This window comes from Triticum dicoccoides, chromosome 2A (assembly GCF_002162155.2).
Source record: "Triticum dicoccoides isolate Atlit2015 ecotype Zavitan chromosome 2A, WEW_v2.0, whole genome shotgun sequence".
Lineage (NCBI taxonomy): Eukaryota > Viridiplantae > Streptophyta > Magnoliopsida > Poales > Poaceae > Triticum > Triticum dicoccoides.
The window spans coordinates 772881306-772897247 of NC_041382.1; the positions used below are offsets into that span (position 1 = coordinate 772881306).

General features: G+C 43.3%; 1 protein-coding gene across 1 annotated transcript in view; it reads left to right on the forward strand.

Annotated features, from left to right (window-relative positions):
- Nucleotides 1-15942, forward strand: part of LOC119358427 (asparagine--tRNA ligase, cytoplasmic 1-like) — a 21197-nt gene that overhangs the window by 2677 nt on the left and 2578 nt on the right. The gene's annotated exons all lie outside the window — the stretch shown is intronic.

A 15942-nucleotide genomic window follows, 5' to 3' on the forward strand; every position in this document is an offset into this window, starting at 1 on the left:
CGTAGAAGGGCAGAAAGGTCATACGGAAGAAACGTATACCCACCTTGTATCGTAGACGTACAATCCCGGTCATACGAGTACATGTGAATAAGAAGAAAAAAAACTTGCAGGAGGACTCGATCGATCCCACCTGCCGCCCGAGTAGAGGGACTCGATCGATCTGGCCTGCCACCCGAGTAGAGGAAAAAAATACTTGCACGAGGACTCGATCAATCTGGCCCGCCGCACGGCGATCACGCGGCGGCTGATCTGGATCGTCGCGGGTGGGCTGAGGAGTGGAAGACCGCCGTCGCCGGTGGCCGGCCTGGTGTTGGACGTCGCTGTTCTCCGCATTGACGGCCGCCTCTAACCATCCCGATCTCCCACGCCAGCGGTTCCAACCCCGTCGTCTCCCACGTCGCGGTCGGCGGTTAGGGAAGTGGCCGGCCACGTCTTGGACAGTTGGACATCGCCGTCTTCCGCAACGACGCCGCGTCCGTCGCCTGTAACCGTCCGGACGTCCCACGGCGCGTACAACACTCGTCCAAGACGCCGACGTTGACCTAACTCGTCCGCCGCCGCGGATCCGTCAGGTACTCACTGTCCACTTCCGGTTCAGTCCCCACTAGGAATTCATGTGGTCTTCACCTGTGTTCAGATGTACAACGTTTGTGCTGTACTTGCCATTCATCACTAGATGGATGTTTGTGTTCAGTTACACTGCATGCTCGCCATTCAGGTGGTGGTTCTAGACTGGTCTTAATTGTGTTTGGTACCAAGAAAATAAATAAATTCTAGTTCTACATAAATCCCAGTGCTCTCTCTGCTTCAGTTTTGTTTCTTGCACTGGCCAAAGATTGGATCTCTACTAAGCTTGCAGTTCCTGTTCCTGCCGTATGGTGGATCCAGCAGCAGCAGGCAGCAGTACCCTCCACATGCCATTAATTCCTTGTAGTAGCATGTTACTTGCTCTAGCTTAGAATTGACTCAACCAGCAAAGGATTCACATGAGTTGTACGTGCCTTAGATGTCTGCAGTTAGCGCGGCCAGATGCCTTTCTTGCACTGCTAAAGCTGTGCCATCTTGTTCCGAAGCGTGCTCAAAGTTTCTACCACATGTAGGGTATCTTCATCACATAGTTGCATCAGTTCATGTGGGTACTATTTGCATTGCATTTTGTCAGGGGCTCGGAGTTATGTGCCTGAGCCTAAGTAGTTTGTCTGGCTTTACACTTTAAAGGGCGCCAAGGTGGAATTTCTGTCCCTCGAGTAGATGAGTTAGATTTAGAAAGAAATCATTTTAAATGCTCATAGGTTAAATGTTGCAATTTATTCATCTATATGTCCCAGTGCATGAACTTAGAATTTAACGTCGGATAATGTGTTTTTCAATGATGTGCAGTGTTGGTAGTAACGTGTGTTTAAATGGACGAAGAAACCTCATTTACGGCCGATGATAATGGTACAAATGATGTCGGTCGGACCGATAACGATCCTAGTAATGAAGAAGATGACAACAGTGATAACATTCGTGGTCATCATATGATATCTTACCTTCAGAGGATTTTGCAAATAATGAACATGGTGCAGATAGTGAAAACGTAAGTGAAGTCTATTTGATTCCAGTTTTCAATTGGCAGAGCACCATATGTGTAATAATTTGTCTATGTTTTTAATTTACAGGAAGATGTGGACGTTGAGAATGAGCAAAATAATTTTGAGGAATCGTGGGCCGATAACTTGAGCCAGGTTCGTTCAAACATTTTGTAACCGCGCCGTAGTTTGTAATAGATCATAAAAACTGACATAGTTTCATATGTAATTTTGTAGGAGGGTTCAGATGGTCCTGATGGTGGTGACGATGAAGCAGAGATGGACATTGAGGAGGCTCAATACCAGCAGCGCATGTTGGAGACACATTGGAAGGTCATGGCTATGACTTTTCGGTCACAAGGGGATGCATATTTATTCTACAACAAGCACGCCAAAGAACATGGGTTCAGCATCAGGAGAGAGAAGGTGAAACGAGGGAAGGGTGCTTCAGGAATAATACGGTTCAGGCAGTTTGTCTGCTCTAGGGCAGGGAGAAGGTAGAGGAAATTCATAACCATGGAGGGTCGCACCCGCAGGCTTAGACCCGAGACTCGATGCGAGTGCGGTGCGTAGATGGTGGTAAAATTGGACAGGGCACGAGGAGTTTGGTTCGTCGCGTCATTCGTGGATGATCATAACCACGCGATGGCTCGACCCGACGAGGTTCCTTTTTTGTGGTCACACAGACGGATTGGAGATGGCACGAGGGCAGAGATACTGGCTATGCAAGGGGCTGGAATCAGGAAGCATATAATTGTGGACAACTTCATCAGTAGGTACGGTTCATACGACAAATGTGGACTTATTAGGCGGGACGTGTACAATCTTTGCTGCAGAGAGAAGATGAAGCTCATAGCAAAGGGTGATGCTGAGACGGCAGTGGGCATTATGAGGAGCAGAAAGGAGAAGGACCCAGACTTCTTCTTCGAGTACGAGCTAGATAAGGAAGGGCGGTTGAAGTGTATGTTCTCGTGCGATGCACAGTCGCGGAGGGACTATCAGGACTACGGAGATGTGGTCGTGTTTGATAGCACGTATAAGATGAACAGATATGGTATGACGTTCGTCCCCTTCGTCAGAGTTAATAACCACCGTTGCACAACAGTTTTTGGGTGTGCCATTGTTTCTGACGAGACCGAAGCGACGTATGTGTGGCTGCTCCAGACTTTTATGAGGGCAAACTGTCAGCAGAAGCCAAAGTCAATTATCACAGACGGTGATGCTGCAATGCTCCGAGCGATTCGGAGTGTCCTTTCAGATGTGCTCCATCGTATTTGCTCGTGGCATATCGAGAAAAATATGCAGAGACACCTACATTACAAGTCACTAGATGAGTTTAGATCGCTCCTGTACTATGCCACCTTTGAAGAGAACTTTGAGAAGAGATGGACTGCCTTTGTCAATAAATGGAAGACGGATAAAACTGAAGAGTGGCTGAGGAGGATGTATAGGAAGAGGAGACTATGGGCAGCATCGTATCTTTCAGATGGCTTTTTTCTTGGTATGCGTAGTAACCAGAGGAGCGAAAGCCTCAACTCCTCCCTTCACCTTCACCTCGACTATGGTATGACCATTGTTGATTTGGTAGTGCATTATGAGAACTGCATAGTTCGCCTCCGTGAGAACGAGGCGAATGATGACTGTGAGGCCAATCAGAAAGTACCACCGGCGGTTACTGAATATAAGGACATTGAGGAGCATGCTGCCAAAGTATTCACTCCTGCTAATTTCTACATTCTGCAAAATGATTTGAAGAAGATGGGAGAACTGGAGATATTTGAGACGCTGGTGGGAATTGAGCGCCAGACCTTCATCGTCACATGGCAGAATAACCACAAGTTTAGGTATAATGTTGTGTATGAACCAGATAACTCAGAAGAAACCTTATCATGCACGTATCGCAGGATGGTTCGCAAAGGGCTGCCTTGCAAACATATTCTCTTTGTTCTGCATCATCTTAAATTGTCTCAAATACCAAATTGTTGTCACTAGTAGAAAAATGGTCAAACGTGAAGCACATTAGTGCCGGTTTAAGGTTACGGCAAACTGTTTTTAGTCCCACCTCGCCAAGGGAGAGGTAGTATGAGCGGTTTATAAGCCGTGAGTGCACAGACAATGACGAAGAGTTGCAATGCTCACCTACATGTTGATTAGCTTCAAGCCTTGCGGAACAGCACAGATTGCACTGAGCTATTTGCAGTGGCTTAGTGCAATCTATACTATTCCGAAAGGCTTGAAGCAAATTAACTAGCATTTCACCTCTTTTTTATTTTTAATAACTTATTTAAACTCTGGACTTCTTTTGTGTTCAGTATACAGCATTTAAAGCGACGTCATCAATTTCCAACATGTTCTGACATCATTTGTTGTTTTTCGGTCATTTACCTAATTGTTTAGAGAGCTAAATGACCGTGAAATTGAAAATCACTACAAAATGAATTCTGAAAATGTTGAAACTTGGCATGGTATCATCATATCACCCGCATAGCATGCGCCAAAGAGTAGAGAGGGTCACGGCAAAAAATGGACGCACTTCGTGTACAAACTGGACAAACTCTTTCCGAGTATCAGGGTTTCGGAGTCCGGAGTGGTTACTAATGTGCATCCCACCAATCAGGAAGAATCACACGGATCGTGTGTTTCTTTCTAGCTCTTGCGAGTCGTTGGATCAAGGGTGTGTTTCTTCCTAGCTCATGTGAGTCGTTGGATCGAAACTACCACAATCACTTTGTGAGCCAGACGACCCTATATATAGCCCACCTCTCGCCTTCCCTGCATAAGTCTTTCAGTTCATCGACTACATACATCTACCAGTTCATCGACTGCATACATCTACCAGTTCATCGACTGAATACAAATCATTCGGATTCGCCATCATACGTCCAACTGTGCATTTGATATGCATATATATATGCATCACGAGCCACGGTTGGGCTGTATGATGGCGATATCGATTGATTTGTTCTAGATCCGACATAAAAGATTTGATACAACTTCTTTTTTGTGACATAAGAGCTATCTCTCCTCCTACCTATTTTAGTTACACAACTACCTATTTGTGCAAAATTTTCACTTTTGCTGTTGCTCTTGCATCATAAGCATCCATGTTAACTGGACTTACAAGTAATGCAATTTAACCAAACTATTTTGTGATCTTCGCCAAGAGAGAGGCAGTATGAGCGGTTTATAAGCCGTGAGTGCACAGACAATGACGAAGAGTTGCAATGCTCACCTACATGTTGATTAGCTTCAAGCCTTGCAGAACAGCATAGATTGCACTGAGGTATTTGCAGTGGCTTAGTGCAATCTATACTATTCCGAAAGGCTTGAAGCAAATTAACCAGCATTGCACCTCTTTTTTATTTTTAATAACTTATTTAAACTCCGGACTTCTTTTGTGTTTAGTATGCAGCATTTAAAGCGACGTCATCAATTTCCAACATGTTCTGACATCATTTATTGTTTTTCGGTCATTTACCTAATTGTTTAGAGAGCTAAATGACCGTGAAATTGAAAATCACTACAAAATGAATCCTGAAAATGTTGAAACTTGGCATGGTATCATCATATCACTCGCATAGCATGCGAGAAAGAGTAGAGAGGGTCACGGCAAAAACTGGACGCACTTCGTGTACAAACTGGACAAACTCTTTCCGAGTATCAGGGTTTCAGAGTCCGGAGACAAACTGGACAAACTGGAGTACTAATGTGCATCCCACCAATCAGGAAGAATCACACGGATCGTGTGTTTCTTTCTAGCTCTTGCGAGTCGTTGGATCAAGGGTGTGTTTCTTCCTAGCTCATGTGAGTCGTTGGATCGAAACTACCACAATCACTTTGTGAGCCAGGCGACCCTATATATAGCTCACCTCTCGCCTTCCCTGCATAAGTCTTTCAGTTCATCGACTACATACATCTACCAGTTTATTGACTGCATACATCTACCAGTTCATCGACTGAATACAAATCATTCGGATTCGCCATCATACGTCCAGCCGTGCATTTGATATGCATATATATGCATCACGAACCACGGTTGGGCTGTATGATGGCGATACCGATTGGTTTGTTATAGATCCGACATAGAAGGTTTGATACAACTTCTTTTTTGTGACATAAGAGCTATCTCTCCTCCTACCTATTTTAGTTACACAACTACTCAAAAATAAATAAAAGAAAATAAGTAATGCAGAAAAGAAAAAACTATATAAAAAATTTGTTGGCGCACTGCCCTGTGGGTCTACCAGACCTAGGGTGTGCAAATGCAGGCCCAGAAGGGCCAGCAGACTCACAGGACAGCGCGCCCAATAGGCCCCACGGGGCAGAGTGGCAGAGGTAGGTCCAGAAGGCCTGCTTTAGAGAGGAGCTCGAGATAGCAGCGGCGGCGGGGCTTATAAGTAGGTGTGTGCGCCCTTCGGCTAGCGAGGTGGGACTAAACTTCTGCGCCCCTCGCCTGGCAGCGCACACCCTTTAGTACCGGTTGGTGGCTCCAACCGGTACTAAAGGCCCCCCCTTTAGTACCGGTTGGTGGCTCCAACCGGTACTAAAAGCCTTCATTTCCCGCCGCTTGGCCTGGCGAAAATAGGCCTTTAGTACCGGTTGGAGCCACGAACCGGTACTAAAGACCCATCCTATATATATAGCACTTACGAAAATTTCAGTTTCATCCCCACTTCGTCTCCAACCTCCGCCGCGCGCGCCGCTCGATCCCGTCATCGCCGCCCGTCGCCTGTACCGTCGTCCGTCGTCATCGTCGCTGTCTCAGCCGCCGCCCGTCGTCGCCGTCGTCTCGCGCTGCCGCCCCGAACGCCGCCGCCGTCCCTCGCCATCGCCGTGGCCATACGTCTCTCTCTCGCTCCCGCACACACATACACACACATACATACACACACATACACACACACACCGGCGCCCCCGCCCTGTACGCCGGCGCCCCCGCTCGTACGTACGGGGCGGCGGCGTACGGCCGGGGCCGCACACACACACATATACCACACACACACGCATACACACACATATACACACATATGTACACACATATACGTATATATACACACACATGCATACACACACATACACACACACATATTTTTTTTTACTTATTTTCTGTTTTTTAGAAAAGTTAATTAGATGATTGAATGTTAGATTAATGTCGAATGTTAGATGAATTAGCTAGCTACATAGAAAAATTATCGAAGTACTAGAGATTAGAACTAGTTGAATAATTAATACAACTAGTTTATTTTTAGTAAGAAAATTTAGGTATATGAGATTAGAACTAGTGGAATAATTAATATAACTAGTTTATTTTTAGTAAGAAAATTTAGGTATATGAGATTAGAACTAGTTGAATAATTAATATAACTAGTTTATTGTTAGTAAGAAAATTTAGGTATATGAGATTTGATGATCTAATTAAAATATTATTTGTTAATGAGTTTTTCTGTTTATTTAATTTTTTATATATTTTGAGTTTATATAAATGTTAGATTAATATCGAATGTTAGATGAATTAGATAGAAAAGTTAAATTTATAGTAATCTCAATTGAATATATAGTTAGATATATTAATGTCAAATGTTAGATGAATATATATTTGGCTAGATATAGGTGTTTAATGTTTCACCTATATGAACATAGGAAATGTCATCTGACGACGAAAAAGATTTTATTATGTGCGAACACTGTGAAGACCAGCGCGGCCTGTGCGACCAAAATTTCCTTGTTGATGGTAGGCGCTTCAGCATCAAGCTGGATGAGACATTCGAAGTTGATACAGTAAGTCACTTTGTCAATTATTATTTGAATGCAAAACTTATGCTTCATTTGCTTCAACTTATAATTTTAAATTTTCACTATTCTACTAGCGCATCCCCTGCCATGCAAGAATTTTTGTCTTGGATAAGATAGGTTTTAGTGCTATAGATGATATGGAGGTAAAGAGAGTTTACTTGAAGACGGAGCATGGGTATACTTTCAACGTCAAATTATATAATGGAGACACATACACCCATTTTGAATGCAAAACTTGGCAAGCACTATGCAAGCCTTATGCATTTGAGCCTGATATGGTTATCACCTTTGATATTCGTTCGGAAGATGATATTGAAGGTAATATAGACATCTGGGTCGATGTGCAAACGCCTCCAGTCCTACCATTTGGTGAGTTTTTCTCAACCATGCATGCATATGTTTATGTGTTTCATACAGTTTATTCAAAAATAGTTGACAACTAATTTGTATTGTCAGCTTATTTCGGTTCAAGCAAACATGTCCGGCGCTTGGTAGACAGGACCTACTACTGCCCCGGGGCTCAACTAAACTGCGAGGAGATAAGTCATTATGTTTCATGGCTTGAGGATCTTAATACTGTCAAGACAATTTTTTTTTCCTAAACTTAGAAATGTTAGTACTCAAAACGTGCGACCAATGGTGATCGTATTGAACTACGGTCACATCTATAATCAAAAGATGGTAAGATTTTAAATATTTGTCCTTAATTAGTGCATCTTTTGCATACATTATTTTTGAAGCTAAACTTTCATTGCTTAGTATATTAATTACTATACGATGTTGTTCAACAGGGACTTCCGATGACAGTTGTGCCTCAGTGGATCGAGACAAAAGGTCGCATGTCAATGGTTAGCTTACGACCAAGATTTCCTACATTGCACATGAGTGCATTCAGGATTTCTAAAAGCGAAGAATGCTTAATAGTGAAAGATTGGAGCAAAATTGTTAACGATCACAGAGAAGTACTAGGGGGCAGTAAGGAGAAGCGCAACCCAAGATTAGGAGACAGATTCATCTGCATGCTCCAGTATGATGAATCAGGAGAGCTATACATGTTCTATGCTATTCTACCTGAGAGGGAGCGGTAGGATCAGTGGCTACTACTTCATGCTCTTAATTAGTACTTGTCTCATGGATCCGTGTCCTGAACTTCGATGTTGGTGATGATTATGTTGAACTTGATGATATCTCTTTGCTTCTGTTACAAAGTGAATGTTTCCTCTTTAAGCTAGCCAACGTTGATGATGATTACATAGCTAGCGGTAATGACTATGATGATTAAATAGTGGTAATTAGACGACTACGATGATTTTTAGCTAGCTAGAGTTTATTTATTTATTAATATGCGATGATGATAATGATGATGACGACGACTACAACTCATTATAACGTAAAACAATCCTAAATTAAATTGATAACACAAATTTAATTAAAAAATACAAAATAAAACAAAAACCCAGAACCATTTTATGCTGGCTCGTGACACGTGGTACCCCTTTAGCACCGGTTCGTGCTGAACCGGTACTAAAGGGGGGGCCTTTAGTGCCGAAATAATAGTGTCGGTTCCTAAACCGGCACTAAAGGGCCTTACGAACCGGTGCTATTGCCCGGTTCTGCACTAGTGTGTGTCCTCCATCGATTGTCCAAAGATGCGAGAGATGGGTTGCCAGCGCAGCGCAAGAGTGATCTTTTTGGTTGGGGTTGGTCTGGGCCTGAGGAGAGAGAACGGTACAGTCAAGTGAGCATAAAATCAGCAGAAGTTGCTCATGTTGCAGCAAATGATCCCTTCTTGTTTGATGAATTGATGAAGTGCCTAGACAGTGTAATAGCAAGGAAGAAGATCACGGAAGAGGAACTCATAAGACGCAGAAGGTGTGCTCTACTTGCAAAGCAGGCAATTCAAGTGGAAGAAGGTGCAGCAGGTATACGTGATCCTGAGAAAGTTTCAACGAAGGGTGCACCTAAGAAAGGCCGGTCAAAGGGTGGCCCTGACGTTACGAAAAATGGTAGACCTAAAGATTTTAGAGAGAAGAAAAGTGGTCCGTTGTGCAGTCTTTGTAATTTACCAGGTCATAACAAGGCGACATGTAGTCTAAACGAGAAGTAAGTTTTACATTCTTATTTCAGTTGTGTTGTGTGTTCGATTTTACCGACTATATTTTCTCACACGCGTTCTTTATATTTCTTTCAGGTACCGGGCGTAGAAAAGTGGCTTCGATCGTGGGAAGAAGAAAACTGGTTGCATGAGTCATGTTGGAAGTTGTTACTTATTTATGTGAGCATGTGTGCGGCGCCAGAAAACTTAATAAGTGTTTTGTTTATGTTTCTCAAAATAATTATATGAACATCTATCGTATGTACTGAATTATGATTGTCAAAATATTTATGTGGACATCTATCCTATTTACTGAATTAATTGCCATGTTTTCTGTAATGTTTCGTGTGAAGGAGTTCACAATTTTAACATGTTGTATTCTCATATTTTGTTTGTGACGGGGCTTGCAAGAAAAAGTCTGGCTACTGCTTATCAAATGAGGAATTTGGTGTTGCCTTGCTGCTGTGTGTGATGTACTGATGTGCAGTCCATGCAAGCTATTGCTTATGAAATGGGTAATTTGGTGTAGCCTTTGCTGTTGTGTTTGTACCGATGTGTCTCAGCGAAATTCGGTCCAGGACTGGCAGGCATTGATGTTGGAGCCTTGTAGTAGAGCAGACGCAACACACAGGCCAGGAGCTCATGTGGCCGCAGTTGGCCGGCAACACAACTGACGGACAGTGGATCGCTCAAGGGTCAAATGGCCAGACCAGTCAATTGGTGAAACATTTTCCCATATAAGTGAACTTGTTTTCTTTCAAATAGCGCTGCTGTGTTAGCTCTTAAGAAGTGCGCGCTGCACTAAATCATAAGTACACTAGTAGTCCAGTGGTAGCCATTCCCTTGCGTTGTATGTGGCCTGAGTTCGACTCCGCGCGACGCATGCATTTTTTGGCCGTTTTTGCGCTACAGCTCTTTTGCGCGCTACGGGCCAGCCCACTGGTTGTTCTCCTGTGAATTAGCGCCGGCCCAGGAACAAGGCATAATCACTTCAAATAGAAAATCAGTAGCGATGCATAATCGATTGTAACAGTAGCAAAAATTGTCTCAATCACCAAACCACCGAATAGGCATAATCATCTACGTGGCTAAAACCAAAATTCTGCCATTATTACAATAATGAAATGGTACCAAATAGGCATAATCATGTGGGGGGCAAAAACCCTACACAATTCCTCCCACTTATTCCTTCTCCATAATTTTCAGAATCTTCTCCTTCACCCTAGTAAGTGTGTTGCTCTCTGAAAAAAGTATTTCCGCGAGAATGCGTCCCCTTGAAGAATTGATCTCGTCTTGGTCAAAGTCATGTCTGAAGGCATCCCCATCCCAGAGTTCGATGCATTTCATCACGAAAAGTCCGCAAGACACTCTGAAAATGAAAATGCTAGTCAAGTCATGATGGAAAACACAATTACATATGCATTCGACTATGAGCTTACCCGTCTGTTTGTCTCGGCATTTTGTACTCCTGTATTGGCCATTTAGACACATCTGGATGATGTGTACCTATAGCAGAGTTTACCTGATTTGTATCTACAGCAATTTCTCCCCTCTGAAAAAAAATTGTCAAAACAATATTAAGCATGTACAAAGTGGACATCTTACGAACGTACAAATGTACTCATGTTATGCAAAGTTGTTAAGTTACCATCGAAGCAATCTTCGCATGAACTGCCTTGCTTACTAAATCATAAGTACACTAGTAGTCCAGTGGTAGCCATTCCCTTGCGCTGTATGTGGCCTGAGTTCGACTCCGCGTGACGCATGCATTTTTTGGCCGTTTTTGCGCTACAGCTCTTTTGCGCGCTACAGGCCGGCCCACTGGTTGTTCTCCTGTGAATTAGCGCCGGCCCAGGAACAAGGCATAATCACTTCAAATAGAAAATCAGTAGCGATGCATAATCGATTGTAACAGTAGCAAAAATTGTCTCAATCACCAAACCACCGAATAGGCATAATCATCTACGTGGCTAAAACCAAAATTCTGCCATTATTACAATAATGAAATGGTACCAAATAGGCATAATCATGTGGGGGGCAAAAACCCTACACAATTCCTCCCACTTATTCCTTCTCCATAATTTTCAGAATCTTCTCCTTCACCCTAGTAAGTGTGTTGCTCTCTGAAAAAAGTATTTCCGCGAGAATGCGTCCCCTTGAAGAATTGATCTCGTCTTGGTCAAAGTCATGTCTGAAGGCATCCCCATCCCAGAGTTCGATGCATTTCATCACGAAAAGTCCGCAAGACACTCTGAAAATGAAAATGCTAGTCAAGTCATGATGGAAAACACAATTACATATGCATTCGACTATGAGCTTACCTGTCTGTTTGTCTCGGCATTTTGTACTCCTGTATTGGCCATTTAGACACATCTGGATGATGTGTACCTATAGCAGAGTTTACCTGATTTGTATCTACAGCAATTTCTGCCCTCTGAAAAAAAATTGTCAAAACAATATTAAGCATGTACAAAGTGGACATCTTACGAACGTACAAATGTACTCATGTTATGCAAAGTTGTTAAGTTACCATCGAAGCAATCTTCGCATGAACTGCCTTGCTTATTTTACCAGTAGAATTTAGAACTTGAAACTCTTCCTTCTTATTGTGCATGACAATGGTTATCCAATGATTCTTGTTCACATTTAGAGGGAAAAATGCCTACAAAACAGTAAGGTTATGTACAAAAAGTTTGCTATGTACTGTCAACAGTTGTTTGAAATGCAAATACCTTATCTTTTGCGAAGTACTCGTCAACTACTCTTGACACAGTTTTCGATTCTTTCGTGAAAAATTCCATGTAGTTCATGTTCGAGTGTTTCAGCTTTCCTTCAGCGCGCTGTATAAGGCAGTGTGACACCCATGATGTTAGAACATGCCGATCAGGCATAGGAGTACTAGTCAGCAAGTGGTTCGAGTAACAATTGATGACCTATCAAAATTGAGAAGCCAAAAAATGACAGTCAGAAAATGTACTTAATACAACATAAGTGTATAAGAACATAAAATAATGCTCATACTTACTGCGCCATTCAACCACTGGCCCGAAGTGATAGCTTGAAGCATTTCCGCCGTACACGTTTCCCCACCTATTCCCGTCATGTGGACCACAGTCTGTGCACAATGCTTCGGCGAGTGTGCTAGCGTGTCGATATAAACCCTCGCGCCCTCTATGTGATTCTCATCCATAAAGTCCGTACTAAGGAGAACATCACGTATACGAAACAGACCTACAGCAATGAGCGGACATGTAGTTAATTAACTACAAATGTTAGGACATAAAAAGCTTTATAAATGCTTTACAATTAACTTACTTTTTTCACACGTTTGCGTGGACCGTCCTGCTGGTAGGGGGACAGACAATACTTTGACTTTTGGCGTTTCCGCTTCACATCATGCTCCTTAGTCCCATTATCATGCTCCTTAGTCCCATTATCATGCTCCTTAGTCCCATTATTAATCGCGTCCGTACAGATTCTTGTCAGACTAGGGTAACTACCTTCCGCTGAATTTTCAGCGCTAGACCAGACTGATACTGCATTTTCTTTCTGTGGGTTTCTAGTAAGTGAAGGAAAATCATTCGTGCCTAATGATGGTGATGCTTCCCTGGGTGAACCATTGTCCTCAATAATAAAGGGGTCGTTTTCATCACCTTTATCGGGTGTACTGGACTGCATGCCTTTGTCATTGGGAAAGTTCGTACCATTTGGACCCGTGAAGGATGCATCCATCTTCTCCTCCGCGCGTTCTTCCAAAGGAGATGAAGTAACTTCCGTATGATACTTTGGCTTGTACTTTGTCACCCACTCATCACTTTCGTCCTCATAAGCGCGCTCATCACGGAAGTCCCCACTTCGCTTCACCAGCAAACCCTTCTTACTTAGCTTCTCGAGCAATATCTGCAAGAACACATGGAAGACAATAAGTATATGTAGTTGCGCACGTAAAATAAAGTACACATTAATAATTACCTCAGCACATTTCTCAGGAATTAGACGTATCTCTTTCTGCATATCTCGTATGCATTTCATGACGTGTTCTTTCGTACCGGCTCTGCTCGATGAAGCCGTGGGCTTACAACCATTTCTAGTTCTGCCTCCACCTTTAGGTGTAGGTGGCTCGGTATCTTCCTCTTCGATTATTGCTTCTTTTGCTATTCTGGCATGTCTATACTGTTCGCTTATTAAATCATCGGGACAATTGCATTTTTACCCCTAGTTGGTTCCTACCCACGGGTTTTGCTCTTACTTTTCGAGCTTGCTCAGTTTTGCCCTTACTTTTTCCGTCGAGGTCCTTCGAATGCCCTTTGACCGTTTGACCAAAACTTTGAAAATTCATAACTAATTCATATGAACTCAGAAAAATGCAAATAAGATATCAAAATGTTCAGATAAACATTATCTTTATATGCATATCATTTTCATTCAGGACAAAAGCATCATTTAAACTACCTGAGGTAATTAATGTTATTAACATTATTAAAAATAAAAAGGTATAAAGAATATATTTTTCATGAATAAAAATTACATGCAAATGTAGGTGATGTTTTGTGAACATCCTAATATCTTATTTGCATTTTTCTGAGTTTGTATCAACTTGTTATGAAGTTTCCAAATAATGGTCAAAGTCCTTATAACATTCATAACAAGATGAAACGAATTCAGAAAAATGAAAAATAAGATATCTGGATGTTCAGAAAACATCACTTACATTGCATGTAATTTTTATTCATGAAAAAGTATTGTTTATACCTTTTTATTTTTAATAATGTTAATACCATTAATTACCTCAAGTGGTTTAAAGGGTGCTTTTGTCCTGAATGCAAATGATATGCACATAAAGGTAATGTTTATCTGAACATTTTGATATCTTATTTGTATTTTTCTGAGTTCATATGAATTCGTTATGAATTTTCAAAGTTTTGGTCAAATGGTCAAAGGGCATTCAAGGGACCACGATGGAAAAAGTAAGGGCAAAACTGAGCAAGCTCGAAAAGTAAGGGCAAAACCCGTGGGTAGGAACCAACTAGGGGTAAAAATGCAATTGTCCCTAAATCATCAATCTGTGAAATGTTGAACGAATTAAAAATAAGTGATCCGTTATGTACTAGAATTAATGCATGCACTACAAGATATAAATATTTACCGTGCCATGACCACGGTCGTTCTCTGTGTCGTAACTGTCACGCTTCTTAGCCTCCATTTCAGACCAATTTACCATCAATGGGTACTCCGACAACAAAGGATCGAATGTTTCTACTGAAGTTGGCTGGACCTTCTCCCAGTACATGTACTGCATAAACATCAAAAGCATTATTGTTCGTGCAGGGGGCGGATCGTGGACGTGACGGTGACCTGCGGATCGTCGACGTGGCGGGCGATCGGTCGTCGAGGCGGCGGCCGTTCGTGGACGCAGGCGCCCGTTCGTGCAGGTGGCGGGGCTGCTGGCGGCTGCCTGCTGGCGTCTTGCCACGGGGCCGGCTGGTGGTGGGCGGAGGAGCTGCTGGCGGCGAGAGGAGGGTGGCGGGCTGATGGCGGCGGGCGGCGGGGCTGGATGGCTGGGGGCGGCGGGCGGCAGGGCTGGATGGCTGGGGGCGGCTGTAGGCTGGAGTCGGGGCAGCTGGCGGCTGCAATCAGGGCATGGCGATCGTGGAGGAGGTGCGCGTGGAGATCGTGGAGTCGTGGGCTAAGGGTTTGACCCCCGATGGATTCTAATGCATGTATCCAATGATTGATACGCATGGCCCATTCATTACGCCGATGGATTTATATTTTCATCTCACGGCTGCCATAAGCCATATACTAATGACCCGATTTTTTAGCCTACCTTCCCATAATCTCTCCCTAAATTAACCTCCCAAACAAACTCTCCCCCATCTCCCCAGGCCTTATGGCAGCTCACAGGCCTTCCTACTAGATCGGACGGGTAGCATGGTTTCAATCCTACGCCTACCGATTGGTCTGATAGGTAGCAACAAATCAGTAGTCTAATTCCTAGTGCTCACCTTTTTTTTATCACAAATACGTTGATTTATCCAACTATGTTTACTAGAGAGGGGGTTCCGAAGGAGTACTTTTTTTTACCGACTCCGCAAACCGGCCCCAAAAATTTTCCACACGCTGGCAACACCGTCGGCATCACGCGCGCCAATTTGCATATTTTTCCGACGGTCGATGTATTTTCTACAATTTTCCCGGTGAAAAAGACCTGAAACATTGGCCGGACGTGACGCAACGTTCGTATGGTGTCCGATTTCGTTCCAACCTTGCGTGGTGGTCTACGTTGCCCGTGCCCACATGTGTGCATTGTTTGGTGCACTTGCATGCATGCGATCACGTACACCATCTGCAACTGGCACGGTTTCGATCTACCGGAGGGGGTTCCGAAGTACTTTTCTTTTTCAACTCCGCCAACTGGCCCCTAACTATTTCCACACGCTGGCATCACCGCCGGCATCACGCACGACAATTTCCATATTTTTC